The sequence below is a fragment of the Ranitomeya variabilis genome, chromosome 3 (assembly GCF_051348905.1).
Source record: "Ranitomeya variabilis isolate aRanVar5 chromosome 3, aRanVar5.hap1, whole genome shotgun sequence".
Taxonomy (NCBI): Eukaryota; Metazoa; Chordata; class Amphibia; order Anura; family Dendrobatidae; genus Ranitomeya; species Ranitomeya variabilis.
Genome location: NC_135234.1, coordinates 403,671,570 through 403,690,490, shown reverse-complemented (window position 1 = coordinate 403,690,490; position 18,921 = coordinate 403,671,570). Strand labels below are relative to the sequence as shown.

Genomic DNA, 18,921 nt, shown 5'->3' with positions numbered 1-18,921 from the left:
ATGATGATGTCATCCAGATAAATGAGAGTGGCCTCGAAGTTCAAATCCCCCAGACACCGCTCCATTAATCGTTGGAAGGTGCCTGGAGCGTTGGCCAGCCCAAACGGCATCCGATTGAACTCGAATAGTCCCATGGGAAGGATAAACGCTGTCTTAGGACGATCTGCTTCTGTCATCGGGACCTGCCAGTATCCGCTGGCTAGGTCTAAGGTGGAAAAATATTTGGCCCGACCCAGCACGGAGAGAGACTCCTCGATACGGGGAAGTGGATAAGAGTCTCGGACGGTGCATGCATTTAGCTTACGATAGTCCACACAGAACCGGAGCGTGACGTCCTTTTTCCGCACCAGCACGATCGGGGCAGCCCACGGGCTCTGACTCTCGCGGATCACTCCCTTTTGTAGCATCTGGCCTAACAACGTCTTTACTTCCTGGTACATCTGCGGGGGAATCTGTCTGTACCGCTCCCTGATGGGCACTGTATCTCCGGTCGGAATTCCATGTTCGATGGCCGTGGTACAGCCAAAATCATCTTCATGTTGTGCGAACACTTTAGCATAATGTCCAAGGAGTCGCTGCACTTGTGAGATCTGTGATGGATCCAGGCCCGACAATTCCATCCGCATGTGCTCCAGAATAGTTTGACCCTTTCGAAACGCTATTGGCTCAGGATCCTGCGTAGACCGGACACTGACCATCCAGGGATCAGGGGAATCCACCGTTAACTGCAAAGTATCTGGAGGGGGCATCACTTCTAAAGGTCGTAACACTTTGGCCATCTCACTTCGGGCCCGTAGCACGACATCGTGTTCGTCCACATTCACACATCGCACTGGTACGGCCCCATTTTTAACAGTAGCCAGGGATCGGGCCACCAGCAGTCCTGTGGGCAAAGGGGATGTAAAGGTGGGCTCAATCTGTACTTGTACTCCTTCTAGAGGGATGCGAGCTCGTATGGGCAGGGATATAACAGTCTGTCCTGGGGGGAACGTCACCTTCGCTGTCGGGGAAGTAATTACTCTCCCTAGTATGTCTCCCTCCTGACAGGTCTCTTGTACCCGGACTTCCCTCACTAACTGTCTGAACACGGAGCCCTGAGGTGTACTGGTCCCCCACTGATTGAGTGTCTCTTGCGTAGTCTCCCCTAACAGAAAACTGCCAAAATCTTTCAATACGTTCATCCCCAAGGTCACAGTATGTTGTGGGCCGGGATCTCCCCGTGTTAACACAACCCCCCGGCGGCCCAGGTCCTTCCCACATAAAGATATTTGCATCCAGGTGACCCCTTCCACTGGGATGGGCAGCTGATTGGCGGCCTGTAACCGAATTACGGGACCCCATTGGGGTCTGACTGTCAAAGGAAAGTGTTTTCTAAAATAAGCCTCGGGCATAGTCGTGACTTGGGACCCGGTGTCCACCAGACAACGGACAGCCCGCCCTTCAAACTCTGCCCAAACCAGGGGGCAGCTGGCAACCAAATTTCCGGGACTTTCACCACCCATCCGCAGGGACTCTGGCTCCGAGCGTCGTCCCCTTAGCTCGGAGCCCTCTAGTTTAACGCCTGACGGGACGAGGCCCTCCCTCTCCGGGGGCACTCCCGTGCGAAATGTCCTGCCTCCCCGCAACCATAGCAAGCACCGGGGACCGGATAATATCCTGGACGAGCGCCACGAGCTGGACTCCCAGACCCTGTCCCCCGGGGTAGCTCCCTTGGGCTTCGCGCATTCTTTTTAACTTCAGCCAGTTCGTCTCTGATTTGTTTGAGCTCCTGCCGCATCTCCTGAACCCACGACGGCTCACCCCCTCCTGGTGCAGCGGTCTGGATAACCCGAGTCTCTCCTGTCAGGACCGTCACCCCCCTCTCTTGCTCCCGGGTGCGGGCCTCATTGCCTATGTCGGAGAAAGTCAGGCGCGGGTCGACCCGCACTCGTTCACGTAGAGCCTGTTTGGTCAACTCATCTCGCAGTCCCGTCACCAGTTGGTCGCGCAGGGTCACGTCAACATGTCCCATCCCCATACCATCTTTCCGCACGATTGCAATGTTTAGCTCTTGCAGAGCATTCATGTACTGAGTGACAGTCTCGCCCTCTTTTTGTCGCCGTCCAAACAACCGGGCCCACAGCTCTCCCACGTCGGTGGGATCCCCGTGCGTCCCCTCTAACACATTTAACACCCCGGTAAAAGTATTCCGCTCTGTGGGGGGTCTCAACATCACTGAATCTCGGGCCTCTCCGTCTAAGGCCATAATGGCCACCTCTGCTTCCAGGGCCGGGGTCATAGGATGCATCCTCAGCAACCCCCGCATCCTTTCAGTCCAACTCCACAACAACATGTTGCTCCCATTAAACTTGGGCAGGTTATTCAACATGGCCCCCAATGAGAGAGACGCTCTCGGACCAGCCCCATTCTCCGTATCTTCTGGCTCCCTCTTTGGATCCTGCATCCTGCCGACTACGCCAAATGTAGAGACCGCAGGTAAAGAAGGATGCAGGGACAAATGGGAGCCAGAAAGCAAACAGTGTTTTTAACTTTTCTTTTAACTTCCAACCAAAAGATAACAACGGTTTTCCACGCAGGGAACTTGAGTACAAGTCTACAATATCACAGTAAATCCTAACTACTATATAGGAGGCCTGAGCTATACCCGTAGAACGCGGCAGCGCCTCACTAGTACCTCCCCTACTAAGATAAAGTCAACAACGTTCACTTATCGGTGCTGTTTCAGCGATGTAGTCCCGGTGGTGAGGCTCCGTCAGCGACGTAGTCCTAGTGGTGAGGGAAGGCGGTGTCCTCCGACGTCGAGCCCAGGAGTAGATTCGAGTCCAGAATGTCTTTTGCGGTGCTGCGTTACCTCCCGCAGGCGGACGTTGATCCGGGGTAACCGTTTCCACGTCCAGAGAAGAGTCTTTTTGAGAAGAGTTAGCAGAATTATCAGTATCAGTCACAGCTAAGAAAAACCCGGGAGGGTCCGGAGCACTGTGTGGCAAGATGCTCCCGGGGAGCGCGGTAATACTGTCCCTGAGCTGATCAGCACTACCCCTCTGCCTGGGGGGTCGCTGACGACGAATGCGCCTCTTTTTGGGGGCTCTGGTGATTGCCCGCAGTGTCTGTTGCACGTTTTCCCCCTGCTTCCAGCAAGTCTCACTGCAGCCTGCACACACACGACAACTGCGCTGCAGTTTCCTCTCCTCAGAGATTTCCCGCGCTTCTCTGTCCCTGCTTTCGCGCGTTTTGCTTTTTATCCTCTCCTCTCCCTGCGTCACTCTGCCTCCTGTCACATGAGCCTGGCTTCCCATGCGCCCCTCAAGTCCGTCCCCCGGAACCCCGACTCCCGGCAACAATGGTTCCACCCGTCTGCACAGCTCACCAGGTCCCTGTCCCCTACATTCCCCCACCCTGTATGCTCGCCAGTCCCCGGGCGAGGCCTTCGCACTGACAGGTCGCCCATCTGACGGGTTGTTCCACACTTGGGTCTGTCTAGTGTGTAAGTCAGGACTGTAGCGAGTTGGGGGTCTACCGGCAGTAGAACGTTCAGAACGTCGTGGCTCGGGTCCTTGTGTAGGGGGTGTTGGGGGAATGTCGTCAGCGGAAGGGTGACTGGTCAGGGGTAGTGTAGTAGTCGAGATAGGGAGAGTATTTTGACGCCGTTCTTCTTCTTCATCATCTTCTTCATCCCACCAATGGTTGTTGGGGGACTCAGTCGTAGGTGGCTCTTCCCTGATTGCGAATTCCGGGGTGTCCGAGTCAACAGAGCGACACAACTGGAGCATGTTGCGATGAAGAATGCGAGTACCTGTACTTCCGAGGGCCTCAGGCTGCACTTCATATACAGGTCCATGCGGGTCTATACGGCGAAGCACCCGATAGGGTGTTTTTTCCCAACGATGGTCTAACTTGTTTTGCGGTCTTTGCTCTCGAACGAGTACTCGATCACCTGGCCGGAACTCTGGGGGTTTTGCTGTAGGGGTGCTCCGATGCTCCACTTCCCGAATTCGAGTGTGTACCAGTCGGTGTAAGGTCTGCAGCCGATGCCGATGATCACGCACCCACGAAGCCATCCCTGTTCGAGGGCCTTCTTCCTCCGAAGACAGTTCCAGATCTGTCATGCCTTTTCCTGGGCGCCCAAAGACCACTTCATACGGGGTGCGTCCTGTGACTTGATGAACTCTATTGTTGTAGACCCACACTAGGTCAGACACATACTCCGGCCAGCGGGCCTTCTGATCTTGTTCTAACGCACGCAGCATTTGAAGCAAAGTCCGGTTAAACCGCTCACAAGCCCCATTTCCCTGGGGATGATACGGTGTGGTGCGCGACTTATCAATGCCGTAGAGGCGATGCAGCTCTTCCATGACTTTGCCCAAGAAACAGGCGCCTTGATCCGAATGTATTCGCCTCGGACAGCCGTAAACTTGAATAAAGTTCTTACAGATAGCGCTCGCCGCCGACTCAGCTGTCTGATCACGGGTAGGGGTGACTACCGCGAATTTTGAAAAATGATCTACCATAACGAGGCAGTGTTCGTAGCCTTGATGCGCTGCTCCAATGGTAATGTAGTCTATCATTAATACTTCAAAAGGGGCAGACGTCGTGATGCTCTGCACAGGCGCCCTTTCCTCTGGTGACTTGGTTAGCTCACATTGTCGACATTGTCTACAGGCAGTTTGTACTTCCGCAAGCAGCCGAGGATGATAGAACCGAGTTTGCAGCCACTTAAACGTCCTCTTCACTCCGAAGTGTGCCCCGGACTCATGAGCTTCTTTAGCAACTGCGGCCACCACGGGCCCTGGTAAGACCATCTGCCAGGTCGGCTCGGAATCTGCCTGGGCCATGGTTAAGTGGCATAAGAGCCCGTCCTGAAGAGTTAGGCGTTCCCACTGCCGCAGAAGAAGGTTCAGATCTGACGGGAGAGTTTGTCCAGGGGTTCTCACGGGCAATAGACCATTCGTTATCCACTGTCGCAATGGAGCTAGTTCCTGGTCTTCCTGTTGCAGCCGTATCCATTCGTCCCGACTCTGAACCAACAGTCCTGTAGTCGTTCCGTTCCCGGTCTGTTCCCGGCTCACAGCCGTCCGAGCAGCGCCCCCGATGGCGTAGGGGATTTCTTCTCCCTCCAGCTCCTCATCTCGGTTAGTTCTTGGGGGGTCCTTCCGCAGACGAGATAATGCGTCAGCATGAACATTCTCCGCTCCTCGCTTGTAGAGGATACGGTATCTGTACTTGGCCATCCGGGCTACCCAGCGCTGTTCCAGAGCACCCAATTTCGCATTTTCCAGATGTGCCAATGGATTGTTATCCGTGCGTATCAGCACCTCGGAACCGGCCAGGTACTCAGCGAACCGCTCCGTCATAGCCCACACCACGGCCAGCAGCTCCACCTTGAAAGAACTGTAATTGTCTGGGTTCAACTCAGAGTCATGAAGAGACCGACTCGCATAGGCGATCACTCTCTCCCGCCCATCCTGAACCTGAGACAACACAGCTCCCAATCCCTGAGAGCTGCCGTCGGTGTGTAGGATGAACGGTTGCGAAAAGTCCGCATAAGCCAACACCGGCGGCTCCATGAGAGCTGTCTTCAAGTCCCGGAACGCTGCTTCTTGTGGCTCCTGCCATTGTATCTTCTTTCCCCGTTCCTTGGGGGAGCTTCCTTTCAGCAGGACTTGTAGATTGTGAGAACGGCGAGCAAAGTTCTTCACGAAGCGCCGGTAGTACCCAGCGAGGCCCAAGAACGCCCGTACATCCTTGGCGGTCTCCGGTGTGGGCCACTCCTGGATTGCGGCAATCTTCTCCTGCGATGGCCGGACTCCTTCGGCGGACACCACATGCCCCAGGTACTCGATCTGTTCCCGGAACAAGTGACACTTCTGGGGCTTCACCTTAAGCCCGTATTTCAGCAACCGGTCTAGTACCTGCTCCAGTCGGCACAGATGTTCCTCGAATGTTGGAGCATAGATGATGATGTCATCCAGATAAATGAGAGTGGCCTCGAAGTTCAAATCCCCCAGACACCGCTCCATTAATCGTTGGAAGGTGCCTGGAGCGTTGGCCAGCCCAAACGGCATCCGATTGAACTCGAATAGTCCCATGGGAAGGATAAACGCTGTCTTAGGACGATCTGCTTCTGTCATCGGGACCTGCCAGTATCCGCTGGCTAGGTCTAAGGTGGAAAAATATTTGGCCCGACCCAGCACGGAGAGAGACTCCTCGATACGGGGAAGTGGATAAGAGTCTCGGACGGTGCATGCATTTAGCTTACGATAGTCCACACAGAACCGGAGCGTGACGTCCTTTTTCCGCACCAGCACGATCGGGGCAGCCCACGGGCTCTGACTCTCGCGGATCACTCCCTTTTGTAGCATCTGGCCTAACAACGTCTTTACTTCCTGGTACATCTGCGGGGGAATCTGTCTGTACCGCTCCCTGATGGGCACTGTATCTCCGGTCGGAATTCCATGTTCGATGGCCGTGGTACAGCCAAAATCATCTTCATGTTGTGCGAACACTTTAGCATAATGTCCAAGGAGTCGCTGCACTTGTGAGATCTGTGATGGATCCAGGCCCGACAATTCCATCCGCATGTGCTCCAGAATAGTTTGACCCTTTCGAAACGCTATTGGCTCAGGATCCTGCGTAGACCGGACACTGACCATCCAGGGATCAGGGGAATCCACCGTTAACTGCAAAGTATCTGGAGGGGGCATCACTTCTAAAGGTCGTAACACTTTGGCCATCTCACTTCGGGCCCGTAGCACGACATCGTGTTCGTCCACATTCACACATCGCACTGGTACGGCCCCATTTTTAACAGTAGCCAGGGATCGGGCCACCAGCAGTCCTGTGGGCAAAGGGGATGTAAAGGTGGGCTCAATCTGTACTTGTACTCCTTCTAGAGGGATGCGAGCTCGTATGGGCAGGGATATAACAGTCTGTCCTGGGGGGAACGTCACCTTCGCTGTCGGGGAAGTAATTACTCTCCCTAGTATGTCTCCCTCCTGACAGGTCTCTTGTACCCGGACTTCCCTCACTAACTGTCTGAACACGGAGCCCTGAGGTGTACTGGTCCCCCACTGATTGAGTGTCTCTTGCGTAGTCTCCCCTAACAGAAAACTGCCAAAATCTTTCAATACGTTCATCCCCAAGGTCACAGTATGTTGTGGGCCGGGATCTCCCCGTGTTAACACAACCCCCCGGCGGCCCAGGTCCTTCCCACATAAAGATATTTGCATCCAGGTGACCCCTTCCACTGGGATGGGCAGCTGATTGGCGGCCTGTAACCGAATTACGGGACCCCATTGGGGTCTGACTGTCAAAGGAAAGTGTTTTCTAAAATAAGCCTCGGGCATAGTCGTGACTTGGGACCCGGTGTCCACCAGACAACGGACAGCCCGCCCTTCAAACTCTGCCCAAACCAGGGGGCAGCTGGCAACCAAATTTCCGGGACTTTCACCACCCATCCGCAGGGACTCTGGCTCCGAGCGTCGTCCCCTTAGCTCGGAGCCCTCTAGTTTAACGCCTGACGGGACGAGGCCCTCCCTCTCCGGGGGCACTCCCGTGCGAAATGTCCTGCCTCCCCGCAACCATAGCAAGCACCGGGGACCGGATAATATCCTGGACGAGCGCCACGAGCTGGACTCCCAGACCCTGTCCCCCGGGGTAGCTCCCTTGGGCTTCGCGCATTCTTTTTAACTTCAGCCAGTTCGTCTCTGATTTGTTTGAGCTCCTGCCGCATCTCCTGAACCCACGACGGCTCACCCCCTCCTGGTGCAGCGGTCTGGATAACCCGAGTCTCTCCTGTCAGGACCGTCACCCCCCTCTCTTGCTCCCGGGTGCGGGCCTCATTGCCTATGTCGGAGAAAGTCAGGCGCGGGTCGACCCGCACTCGTTCACGTAGAGCCTGTTTGGTCAACTCATCTCGCAGTCCCGTCACCAGTTGGTCGCGCAGGGTCACGTCAACATGTCCCATCCCCATACCATCTTTCCGCACGATTGCAATGTTTAGCTCTTGCAGAGCATTCATGTACTGAGTGACAGTCTCGCCCTCTTTTTGTCGCCGTCCAAACAACCGGGCCCACAGCTCTCCCACGTCGGTGGGATCCCCGTGCGTCCCCTCTAACACATTTAACACCCCGGTAAAAGTATTCCGCTCTGTGGGGGGTCTCAACATCACTGAATCTCGGGCCTCTCCGTCTAAGGCCATAATGGCCACCTCTGCTTCCAGGGCCGGGGTCATAGGATGCATCCTCAGCAACCCCCGCATCCTTTCAGTCCAACTCCACAACAACATGTTGCTCCCATTAAACTTGGGCAGGTTATTCAACATGGCCCCCAATGAGAGAGACGCTCTCGGACCAGCCCCATTCTCCGTATCTTCTGGCTCCCTCTTTGGATCCTGCATCCTGCCGACTACGCCAAATGTAGAGACCGCAGGTAAAGAAGGATGCAGGGACAAATGGGAGCCAGAAAGCAAACAGTGTTTTTAACTTTTCTTTTAACTTCCAACCAAAAGATAACAACGGTTTTCCACGCAGGGAACTTGAGTACAAGTCTACAATATCACAGTAAATCCTAACTACTATATAGGAGGCCTGAGCTATACCCGTAGAACGCGGCAGCGCCTCACTAGTACCTCCCCTACTAAGATAAAGTCAACAACGTTCACTTATCGGTGCTGTTTCAGCGATGTAGTCCCGGTGGTGAGGCTCCGTCAGCGACGTAGTCCTAGTGGTGAGGGAAGGCGGTGTCCTCCGACGTCGAGCCCAGGAGTAGATTCGAGTCCAGAATGTCTTTTGCGGTGCTGCGTTACCTCCCGCAGGCGGACGTTGATCCGGGGTAACCGTTTCCACGTCCAGAGAAGAGTCTTTTTGAGAAGAGTTAGCAGAATTATCAGTATCAGTCACAGCTAAGAAAAACCCGGGAGGGTCCGGAGCACTGTGTGGCAAGATGCTCCCGGGGAGCGCGGTAATACTGTCCCTGAGCTGATCAGCACTACCCCTCTGCCTGGGGGGTCGCTGACGACGAATGCGCCTCTTTTTGGGGGCTCTGGTGATTGCCCGCAGTGTCTGTTGCACGTTTTCCCCCTGCTTCCAGCAAGTCTCACTGCAGCCTGCACACACACGACAACTGCGCTGCAGTTTCCTCTCCTCAGAGATTTCCCGCGCTTCTCTGTCCCTGCTTTCGCGCGTTTTGCTTTTTATCCTCTCCTCTCCCTGCGTCACTCTGCCTCCTGTCACATGAGCCTGGCTTCCCATGCGCCCCTCAAGTCCGTCCCCCGGAACCCCGACTCCCGGCAACAATGGTTCCACCCGTCTGCACAGCTCACCAGGTCCCTGTCCCCTACACATTCACCAACTCAGACGTGACAGAGGGTGTTAAAGTCAATGACCCAATCTCATGTCATACATCATAGGTTATTTATGCAATTCAATGTCCAAGTGGTAAACTATATGTGGGATGCACAAAATGGATTCTTCTGATAAGAACATTACAATAATATCAGTAAGAGCTACCATGGACACCCCCTGTTACGACATAACAGTTGATTCCACAACCAGTCCTGCAAGGGTACCCCTTTTTTTGCATTCAGCTAGTCCCAAGAAACTGGAGGGGTGGGGATTACCTCAAGAAAATGTCAAGAATCGAATCCAAATGGATTTTTATACTCAATAGTTTGGCTCCCAAAGGGCCTAATCACAAGATTGAATTATATGCCTTTTAGTTATTTATTTTTTTCTTTTTAGTTATTTTTAACCTTTTTCACAATTACTAAATATATAGATTTTTGTAAACATATTCTGGATATGTCTTTCCTTTCTTTTATTTATTTATATATAGTGGTGTGAAAAAGTGTTTGCCCCTTCCTGATTTTTTATTCTTTTGCATGTTTGTCACTCTTAAATTTTTCAGATCACAAAACAAATGTAAACCCTTTACCCCCAAGGGTGGTTTGCACGTTAATGACCAGGCCAATTTTTACAATTCTGACCACTGTCCCTTTATGAAGTTATAACTCTGGAACGCTTCAACGGATCTTGGCGATTCTGACACTGTTTTCTCGTGACATATTGTACTTCATGATAGTGGTAAAATTTCTTCGATATAACTTGCGTTTATTTGTGAAAAAAATGGAAATTTGGTGAAAATTTTGAACATTTCACAATTTTCCAACTTTGAATTTTTATGCCCTTAAATCACAGAGATATGTCACACAAAATACTTAATAGTTAACATTTCCTACATGTCTACTTTACATCAGCACAATTTAGGAACCAAAATGTTATTTTGTTAGGGAGTTATAAGGGTTAAAAGTTGACCAGCAATTTCTCATTTCTACAACACCATTTTTTTAGGGACCACATCTCATTTGAAGTCATTTTGAGGGGTCTATATGATAGAAAATTCCCAAGTGTGATACCATTCTAAAAACTGCACCCCTCAAGGTGCTCAAAACCACAATCAAGAAGTTTATTAACCCTTCAGGTGTTTCACAGGAATTTTTGGAATGTTTAAATAAAAATGAACATTTAACTTTTTTTTTTTACACAAAATTTATTTCAACTCCAATTTACCAAGGGTAACAGGAGAAAATGGACCCCAAAAGTTGTTGTACAATTTGTCCTGAATACGCCGATACCCCATATGTGGGGGTAAACCACTGTTTGGGCGCATAGCAGAGCTCGGAAGGGAAGGAGCGCCATTTGACTTTTCAATGCAAAATTGACTGGAATTAAGATGGGATGCCATGTTGCGTTTGGAGAGCCCCTGATGTGCCTAAACATTGAAACCCCCCACAAGTGACACCATTTTGGAAAGTAGACCCCTTAAGGAACTTATCTAGATGTGTGGTGAGCACTTTGACCCAACAAGTGCTTCACAGAAGTTTATAATGCAGAGCCGTAAAAATAAAAATTCATATTTTTTCACAAAAATGATCTTTTCGCCCCCAATTTTTTCTTTTGCCAAGGGTAACAGGAGAAAATGGACCCCAAAAGTTGTTGTGCAATTTGTCCTGAGTACGCGGATACCCAATATGTGGGGGTAAACGACTGTTTGGGCGCATGGCAGAGCTCGGAAGGGAAGGAGCGCCGTTTGACTTTTCAATGCAAAATTGACTGGAATTGAGATGGGACGCCATGTCACGTTTGGAGAGCCCCTGATGTGCCTAAACATTAAACCCCCCCACAAGTGACACCATTTTGGAAAGTAGACCCCCTAAGGAACTTATCTAGATGTGTTTTGAGAGCTTTGATCCCCCAAGTGTTTCACCTAGTTTATAACGCAGAGCCGTGAAAATAAAAATTCTTTTTTTTTCCACAAAAATGATTTTTTAGCCCTCAGTTTTGTATTTTCACAAGGGTAACAGGATAAATTGGACCCCAAAAGTTGTTGTCCAATTTGTCCTGAGTACGCTGATACCCCATATGTGGGGGGAAACCACTGTTTGGGCGCATGGCAGAGCTCGGGAGGGAAGGAGCGCCATTTGAAATGCAGACTTAGATGGATTGGTTTGCAGGCGTCACGTTGCATTTGCAGAGCCCCTGATGTACCCAAACAGTAGAAACCCCCCACAAGTGACCCTATATTGGAAACTAGACCTCCCAAGGAACTTATCTAGATGTGTTGTGAGAACTTTGAACCCCCAAGTGTTTCACTACAGTTTACAACGCAGAGCCGTGAAAATAAAAAATCTTTTTTTTTCCCACAAAAATGATTTTTAGCCCCTCAAATTTATATTTTCCCAAGGGTAACAAGAGAACTTGGACCCCAAAAGTTGTCCAATTTGTCCCGAGTACGCTGATGCCCCATATGTTGGGGTAAACCCCTGTTTGGGCGCACGGGAAAGCTTGGAAGGGAAGAAGCACTGTTTTACTTTTTCAATGCAGAATTGGCTGGAATTGAGATCGGACGCCATGTCGCGTTTGGAGAGCCCCTGATGGGCCTAAACAGTGGAAACTCCCCAATTCTAACTGAAACCCTAATCCAAACACACCCCTAACCCTAATCCCAACGGTAACCCTAACCACACCCCTAACCCTGACACACCCCTAACTCTAATCCCAACCCTAATCCCAACCGTAAATGTAATCCAAACCCTAACCCTAACTTTAGCCCCAACCCTAACCCTAACTTTAGCTCCAAACCTAGCCCCAACCCTAACCCTAGCCCTAACCCTAATGGGAAAATGGAAATAAATACATTTTTTTAATTTTATTATTTTTCCCTAACTAAGGGGGTGATGAAGGGGGGTTTGATTTACTTTTATAGCATTTTTTATAGCGGATTTTTATGATTGGCAGCCGTCACACACTAAAAGACGCTTTTTATAGCAAAAAAGTTTTTGCGTCTCCACATTTTGAGACCTATAATTTTTCCATATTTTGGTCCACAGAGTCATTTGAGGTCTTGTTTTTTGCGGGACGAGTTGACGTTTTTATTGGTAACACTTTCGGACACGTGTCAGTTTTTGATCGCTTTTTATTCCGATTTTTGTGAGGCAGAATGACAAAAAAACAGCTATTCATGAATTTCTTTTGGGGGAGGCGTTTATACCGTTCCACGTTTGGTAAAATTGATAAAGCAGTTTTATTCTTCGGGTCAGTACGATTACAGCGATACCTCATTTATATCATTTTTTTTTAGGTTTTGGCGCTTTTATACGATAAATACTATTTTATAGAATAAATAATTATTTTGGCATCGCTTTATTCTGAGGACTATAACTTTTTTATTTTTTCTTTGATGACACTGAATGGCGGCTCGTTTTTTGCGGGACAAGATGACATTTTCAGCGGTACCATGGTTATTTATATCCGTCTTTTTGATCGCGTGTTATTCCACTTTTTGTTTGGCAGTATGATAAAAAAGCGTTTTTTGCCTCGTTTTTTTTTTTTCCTACGGTGTACACTGCAGGGGTTAACTAGTCAAACAGTTTTATAGGTTGGGTCGTTACGGACGTGGCGATACTAAATATGTGTACTTTTATTGTTTTTTTTTTAATTTAGATAAAGAAATGTATTTATGGGAATAATATATATTTTTTTCTTTATTTAGGTTTTTTTTTTTTTTTTTTACACATGTGGAATTTTTTTTTTTTTACATTTTTATTTAGTCCCGGGGGGGGGGGGGGGACATCACAGATCGCTGATCTGACAGTTTGCACAGCGCTCTGTCAGATCGGCGATCTGACACAGTGCTGCAGGCTTACCAAGCGCTTGCTCTGAGCAGGCACTCGGTAAGCCACCTCCCTCCCTGCAAAACCCGGATGCCGCGGCCATTTTGGATCCGGGGACTGCAGGGAGAGGAGGTAAGAGACCCTCGGAGCAACGCGATCACATCGCGTTGCTCCGGGGGACTCAGGGAAGCACGCAGGGAGCCCCCTCCCTGCGCGATGCTTCCCTGTACCGCCGGCACACCGCGATCATGTTTGATCGCGGTGTGCCGGGGGTTAATGTGCCGGGGGCGGTCCGTGACCGCTCCTGGCACATAGTGCCGGATGTCAGCTGCGTTAGTCAGCTGACACCCAGCCGCGATTGGCCGCGCTCCCCCCGAGAGAGCGGCCGATCGAGCTGGACGTACTATCCCGTCGGTGGTCATACGGGCCCACCCCACCTCGACGGGATAGTACGTCCAATGTCAGAAAGGGGTTAAATATTAGACAAAGTTAACACAAGTAAACACAAAATGCAGTTTTTAAATGAAGGTCTTTATTATGAAGGGAACAAGAAATCCAAACCTACAGAGCCCTGTGTGAAAAAGTGATTGTCCCTAAACCTAGTAACTGGTTGGGCCACACTTAGCTGCAACAACTGCAATCAAGCATTTGCGATAAGTGGCAATGAGTCTTTACAACGCTCTGGAGGAATTTTGGCCAACTCTTCTTTGCAGAATTATTGTAATGTAGCCACATTGGAGGGTTTCTGAGCATGAACCGCCTTTTTAGGTCATGCCACAGCATCTCTATCGGATAAAGGTCAGTACTCCGAAGTCTTAATTTTGTTTTTCTTAAGGCATTCAGAGGTAGGCTTGCTGGGGTGTTTTCAATTATTGTTGTTAAATACATATACATTTTTATACAGAAATATTTTTTTTATAAATTATTCATGTACCAAGGACAACATCTGCAAGGAGTTTGTATGTTCTCCCCGTGTTTGCGTGGGTTTCCTCCGGGTACTCCAGTTTCCTCCCAAACTCCAAAGACATACTGATAGGGAATTTATATTGTGAACCCCCCTCGGGGATAGTGATTATAATGTGTACAAAACTGTAAAGCGCTGCGTAATATGTTAGCGCTACATAAAAACACATATACACATATTTTATCCATGTCGTATGTCAATGAAGTATCTGATTTTATTGATCAGCCAATTTTAAATCCTCATTCTATTAGTCACTAACAATAGCCATGTTATTTTGAGTTTTTGCTTTCTTTGTTTAATCTTTAATGATTGAGAATGGAATTCACTGAGGATATATAAGGTGCCTACTCATGCCATGGCCATACCTTGCTGAAGAAGGACAGTGATCCTTTGAAACGCAGCGGTAGTCTCACTCAGTAACGTCACACTCCATCTTCACATGGAACCCAGGTAAAGTCACACTACTGGCCGGAGCGCTCAGCACATTGGGACAGTAATACAAAAGAGATATGGGAAGACGCTGCCACAACACATCTTGTTAGATTACCTTCATCCCGGCAGTCTCCTACGGACCTTCTTTAACCCCTTCACCCCCAAGGGTGGTTTGCACGTTATGGACCGGGCCAATTTTTACAATTCTGACCACTGTCCCTTTATGAGGTTATAACTCTGGAACGCTTCAACGGATCCTGGTGATTCTGACATTGTTTTCTCGTGACATATTGTACTTCATGATAGTGGTAAAATTTATTTGATATTACCTGCGTTTATTTGTGAAAAAAATGGAAATTTGGTGAAAATTTTGAAAATTTCGCAATTTTCCAAATTTGAATTTTTATGCAATTAAATCACAGTGATATGTCACACAAAATACTTAATAAGTAACATTTCCCACATGTCTACTTTACATCAGCATCATTTTGGAACCAAAATTTTTTTTTGTTAGGGAGTTATAAGGGTTAAAAGTTGACCAGCAATTTCTCATTTTTACAACACCATTTTTTTTTAGGGACCACATCTCATTTGAAGTCATTTTGAGGGGTCTATATGATAGAAAATACCCAAGTGTGACACCATTCTAAAAACTGCACCCCTCAAGGTGCTCAAAACCACATTCAAAAAGTTTATTAACCCTTCAGGTGTTTCACAGGAATTTTTGGAATGTTTAAATAAAAACGAACATTTAACTTTTTTTCACAAAAAATTTACTTCAGCTCCAATTTGTTTTATTTTACCAAGGGTAACAGGAGAAAATGGACCCCAAAAGTTGTTGTACAATTTGTCCTGAGTACGGTGATACCCAATATGTGGGGGTAAACCACTGTTTGGGCGCATGACAGAGCTCGGAAGCGAAGGAGCGCCATTTGACTTTTCAATGCAAAATTGACTGGAATTGAGATGGGACGCCATGTTGCGTTTGGAGAGCCACTGATGTGCCTAAACATTGAAACCCCCCACAAGTGACACCATTTTGGAAAGTAGACCCCATAAGGAACTTATCTAGAGGTGTGGTGAGCACTTTGACCCACCAAGTGCTTCACAGAAGTTTATAATGCAGGACCGTAAAAATAAAAAATCATATTTTTTCACAAAAATGATCTTTTCGCCCCCAATTTTTTATTTTCCCAAGGGTAAGAGAAGAAATTGGACCACAAAAGTTGTTGTGCAATTTGTCCTGAGTACGCTGATACCCCATATGTGAGGGTAAACCACTGTTTGGGCGCATGGGAGAGCTCGGAAGGGAAGGAGCGCCGTTTGACTTTTCACTGCAAAATTGACAGGAATTGAGATGGGACGCCATGTTGCGTTTGGAGAGCCACTGATGTGCCTAAACATTGAAACCCCCCACAAGTGACACCATTTTGGAAAGTAGACCCCCTAAGGAACTTATCTAGATGTGTGGTGAGCACTTTGACCCACCAAGTGCTTCACAGAAGTTTATAATGCAGAGCCGTAAAAATAAAACAAAATTTTTTTCCCACAAAAATTATATTTTAGCCCCCAGTTTTGTATTTTCCCGAGGGTAACAGGAGAAATTGGACCCCAAAAGTTGTTGTCCAATTTGTCCTGAGTACGCTGATACCCCATATGTGGGGGGGAACCACCGTTTGGGCGCATGGGAGGGCTCGGAAGGGATGGAGTGCCATTTGGAATGCAGACTTAGATGGAATGGTCTGCAGGCGTCACATTGTGTTTGCAGAGCCCCTAATGTACCTAAACAGTAAAAAAAAACCACAAGTGACACCATTTTGGAAAGTAGACCCCCTAAGGAACTCATCTAGATGTGTTGTGAGAGATTTGAACCCCTAAGTGTTTCACTACAGTTTATAACGCAGAGCCGTGCAAATAAAAAATATTTTTTTTTCCACAAAAATTATTTTTTAGCCCCCAGTTTTGTATTTTTCCAAGGGTAACAGGAGAAATTAGACCCTATATATTGATGTCCAATTTGTCCTGAGTACGCTGATACCTGATATCTGGGGGGGAACCACCGTTTGAGCGCATGGCAGAGCTCGGAAGAGAAGGAGCATCATTTGCAATGCAGACTTAGATGGATTGGTCTGCAGGCGTCACATTGCGTTTGCAGAGCCCCTAATGTACCTAAACAGTAGAAACCCCCCACAAGTGACCCAATATTGGAAACTAGACCCCCCAAGGAACTTATCTAGTTGTGTTGTGAGAACTTTGAACCCCCAAGTGTTTCACTACAGTTTATAACGCAGAGCGGTGAAAATAAAAAAATAAAAAATTTCCCCCCAAAATTATTTTTTAGCCCCCAGTTTTGTATTTTCCCAATGGTAACAGGAGAAATTGGACCCCAAAAGTTGTTGTCCAATTTCTCTTGAGTACGCGGATACCCCATATGTGGGGGGGAACCACCGTTTGGGCGCATGGGAGGGTTCGGAAGGGAAGGAGCGCCATTTGGAATGCAGACTTAGATGGAATGGTCTGCAGGCGTCACATTGCGTTTGCAGAGCCCCTAATGTACCTAAACAGTAGAAACCCCCCACAAGTGACACTATTTTGGAAAGTAGACCAGCTAAGGAACTCATCTAGATGTGTTGTGAGAGCTTTGAACCCCCTAGTGTTTCACTACAGTTTATAACGCAGAGCCATGCAAATAAAAAATTTTTTTTTCCACAAAAAATATTTTTTAGCCCCTAGTTTTGTATTTTCCCAAGGGTAACAGGAGAGATTGGACCCCAAAAGTTGTTCTCCAATGTGTTCCGAGTACGCGGATACCCCATATGTTGGGGTAAACCCCTGTTTGGGCGCACGGGAGAGCTTGGAAGGGAAGGAGCAGTTTTACTTTTTCAACGCAGAATTGGCTGGAATTGAAATGGGACGCCATGTCACGTTTGGAGAGCCCCTGATGTGCCTAAACAGTGGAAACCCCCCAATTATAACTGAAACCCTAATCCACACACACCCCTAACCCTAATCCCAACGGTAACCCTAACCACACCTCTAACCCAGACACACCCCTAACCCTAATCCCAACCCTATTCCCAACCGTAAATGTAATCCAAACCCTAACTTTAGCCCCAACCCTAACCCTAACTTTAGCCCCAACCCTAAATGTAGCCCTAACCCTAGCCCTAACCCTAATGGGAAAATGGAAATAAATACATTTTTTAATTTTTTAAAATTTTTCCCTAACTAAGGCTACGTTCATATTAGCGTTCTGCGCCGCAGCGTCGGGCGCCGCAGCGTCGCCGCATGCGTCATGCGCCCCTATATTTAACATGGGGGCGCATGGACATGCGTTGCACTTGCGTTTTGTGACGCATGCGTCACTGCGGCGCACGCGTCATGGCGCAGAGGAAGCAGCAAGTTGCATTTTTTGTGCGTCCAAAATCAAGCAAAAAAGGACGCATGCGTCGCAAAACGCAACGTTGTGCATGCGTTGTTCCTGCGTTGTGCGTTGCGTCGCCGACGCTGCGGCGCACAGCGCAAATGTGAACGTAGCCTAAGCGGGTGATGAAGGGGGGTTTGATTTATTTTTATAGCGGGTTATTTAGCGGATTTTTATGATTGGCAGCCGTCACACACTGAAAGACGCTTTTTATTGCAAAAAATATTTTTTGCGTTACCACATTTTGAGAGCTATAATTTTTCCATATTTGAGTCCACAGAGTCATGTGAGGTCTTGTTTTTTGCGGGACGAGTTGACGCTTTTATTGGTAACATGTTCGGGCACGGGAGATTTTTTGATCGCTTTTTATTCCGATTTTTGTGAGGCAGAATGACCAAAAACCAGCTATTCATTAATTTCTTTTGGGGGAGGCGTTTATACCGTTCCGCGTTTGGTAAAATGGATAAAGCAGTTTTATTCTTCGGGTCAGTACGATTACAGCGATATCTCATTTACATCATTTTTTTATGTTTTGGCGCTTTTATACGATAAAAGCTATTTTATAGAAAAAATAATTATTTTTGCATCGCTTTATTCTGAGGACTATAACTTTTTTATTTTTTCGCTGATGATGGTGTATGGCGCCTCGTTTTTTGCGGGACAAGATGACGTTTTCAGCGGTACCATGGTTATTTATATCCGTCTTTTTGATCGCGTGTTATTCCACTTTTTGATTGGCGGTATGAGAATAAAGCGTTGTTTTTTGCCTCGTTTTTTTTTTACGGTGTTCACTGAAGGGGTTAACTAGTTATGTAGTTTTATAGGTAGGGTCGTTACGGACGCGGCGATACTAAATATGTGTACATTTATTGTTTGATTTTTTTTTTATTTAGATAAAGAAATTTATTTATGGGAATAATTTTATTTTTTTAT

General features: G+C 48.1%; 1 protein-coding gene across 1 annotated transcript in view; it reads right to left on the bottom strand.

The window, feature by feature from the left end:
- The window catches only part of BRIP1 (BRCA1 interacting DNA helicase 1), a 554,995-nt gene that overhangs the window by 59,725 nt on the left and 476,349 nt on the right, over positions 1 to 18,921 (bottom strand). The gene's annotated exons all lie outside the window — the stretch shown is intronic.